This window comes from Aplysia californica, unplaced genomic scaffold, assembly GCF_000002075.1.
Source record: "Aplysia californica isolate F4 #8 unplaced genomic scaffold, AplCal3.0 scaffold00031, whole genome shotgun sequence".
In the NCBI taxonomy this organism is placed as follows: Eukaryota; Metazoa; Mollusca; class Gastropoda; order Aplysiida; family Aplysiidae; genus Aplysia; species Aplysia californica.
The window spans coordinates 1161773-1164531 of NW_004797301.1; positions in this window are offsets into that span (position 1 = coordinate 1161773).

Below are 2759 nucleotides of genomic sequence, written 5' to 3' on the forward strand. Positions count from 1 at the left end.
CAATTTAAAAAAATATATAGATTTTTAAAAAGTGAATATAATTTTGGTCTGCCTCGATGTGGCTGAGATGACTGGTAGACAAACACGCACGCACGCACGCGCGCGCGCGCGCGCGCACACACACACACACACACACACACACACGCACACACATAGATGTAGGCCCCACGTGTCGACACACTATAGGCCTAGTAGTGCTATTGGTGTGTTTTCCTACTGCATTGCAAGCGGAGATAGCTCTGTTTGAGGTTCATTGATCATCACGAACGTGCAAAATGAAGTTTTCAACTACATTTTTTGAAAGACTTCTCTAACTTGTTCGGCAAAATCCATCCTTGTACGACGCTGCCTTACCACAAAAGAAGAACACCGCTGCACTTTCGCTCTCAAACACCGCATGCGCAATCATGTGGACATTTCCGCAAGGGTTCTTTTCCGCAAACCGCTAGCGCGCCGTCACCGTTCCGTCGCCGCACTCTTCTACATGTGAATCGGCCTTTATAATTTGTTAACTTTGGTGGTTGTTTTCATGACGTGCTGTTCTAATCTAATTTTGATTTCATTTTTTGGTGAAAACTTTATTTTTCACGTTTTTACACTCTGTGTGGCTACAAATGGTATTCTGCAGAGCGCAAGAAATTCTGGTGCTTTAGCTTTAAAGTTACCTCTATCAACATATTGAACATATTGCTATGTACGTCGTCACAGAGTGTTGAAAGCTTGACAATTAATGGCAACTTTTATAGCAACTTTTGTCATTTTTGTGGCAAGGTTTGGTAATTTTTGGCCAAAAAAAAAAAAAATGGCAATAAACGCTGATGCTAGACCTATACCCTATCTTAAAGGATATCATTATTCCAACAGGACTACAATACAGTCGACCTTGGTTCGAGTCCCCAACACGACTCTTTTAAACTTGGGTTGTTTGGTCCACTAAAAAGTTAACCAATAATCAAATACATAATTTCTTAGATTTTCTCCCCTGCTGTACAAATTGGCTTTAAAAAAGTAGCGGTTAGGTGCTTGGCTGTTGCACGTAAACGATCTGAGTTAGATTCCCATGTGGAGATATTTTCTTTATCAAGTATCTTGATCTTTCTGCTAGAATGCATTTCTATCAACCCAAGTTGGTCATGATGGGCAGGGCCGAAGCAACCCGCCTGCTAACTGATCTTAATTAACCCTTTCGTTGCCAGGGGGTATACTCTTCTATTGTCAGCGGTAATTTCTAGCTGAGCTCGTTACCCAAGACAACAGCCTGAGTCTCAGTGTTACCCGCGGTCTAGATAGCGCACTCGTGACATATTTCGGTCACCGGGTCTTCAATTATCACATTTCTCACTTTTCTCATTCCCCATTTCCTCCCAACTTACTCATAATTTCGAATAATCTGCAAATCAAGTCAAATTTTGCCAACTTCCGTGACGTACATGGTACGCGCAGAGCTAAAAATCACGCATTTTCATGACGTACCAGGGACGTCATAAGGCAACGAAAGGGTAAATTGTATCGATGTGGTCCCGCATGATGGCATACCGGAGGGCCAGCCGAACTGACTTTGCGTGCTGGATTGATTGAGGGGGTAAGAGAAACTTTAGACACCCCCCCCCAAAAAAAAAAAAATTAAAAAAAAAATTAAAAGAAATCAACCATGCAACAAGCAGCACAACAGTCAAGAGATAGACATTTGCTTTGCTTCTCGCCTTGACACCGTGGGGGTAACAAACGTCGGAAAAAAGGAGTAATTCAGTGCCGTATTGTAATGGTAGTAAGTTTTGTTTTCTTTAGATTTTGCTCCTGATTTGTAATGGAAACATTTAGTTAGGTACGACCTACAAGATTGTTTTACTTTACTTTGAATGTTAAAAAAAAATATATTGTCCTTATGCAGAGTCTTGTGCTTTTGTCTTTGTTTTTGATTTTTTGTTTGCTTGTTAGTTAGTTTGTTTGTTTGCTTTTTTGTTTTTGTTTTTGTTTTTATATTGACGGTGAGTGTCATCATGGAGTAAGATATTCATCCTTCAAATTCAAGATCATTTGCTTGGTACACCACTTCAGGTTCTGAGGTCTGTGGCCATAATGTGCCACGAAAATAGGAGGCCACGTTCTGTGAGAACCTTTGAAAAAAAGAACCCACACAAGCTGAAGAGAGTGCTGTTTTAGAGGCAACATTCATGTCGATCCGACATCGGCCTTTTCAGCTTAAAACCGCTCCAGACGAACATTGTAAGGAAGGATTTGTATACGTATTCGTTTAAAGTGTAGCTGGTGATCAAACTCTACTTTTTTTTGCTAGTGTTTTACAGCGCTCGCAATTGCATAAGGTCATATGAGCGCAAGGGACACAATTAACTTTTTCAATTGGTAGGGAATTTAGAATTTTGCCCGGGTGGCGACCGAAGCCTACTTTTATCGATTTTAGGACCACCAGGCATCTTTAACGTGAGCAACTTGCACACGGGACCTCCAAGATATTTCGCCCTTATCCGAGAGGGCTAAGTGTTAGATCTGTAGCATAAGATCAGGGGTGCAGCTGTTGGCAACAAGATGGAGCAACTCGAGAAAGTGCCGATTTCAACTGGCCTACCAACTCACCTTATCTGGGTACATCATATTTCTCTTTTCAGGGTTGCCTCCTCGGAACCTGTTTACAACAATGTGCCTCAAAAGTTCAAGCAAGAACAGACAGATGTAGAAATTCATTCGTACCAACTGCGGGGAGGTTACTGAACACACAGTGCTACAAATTATATATATAT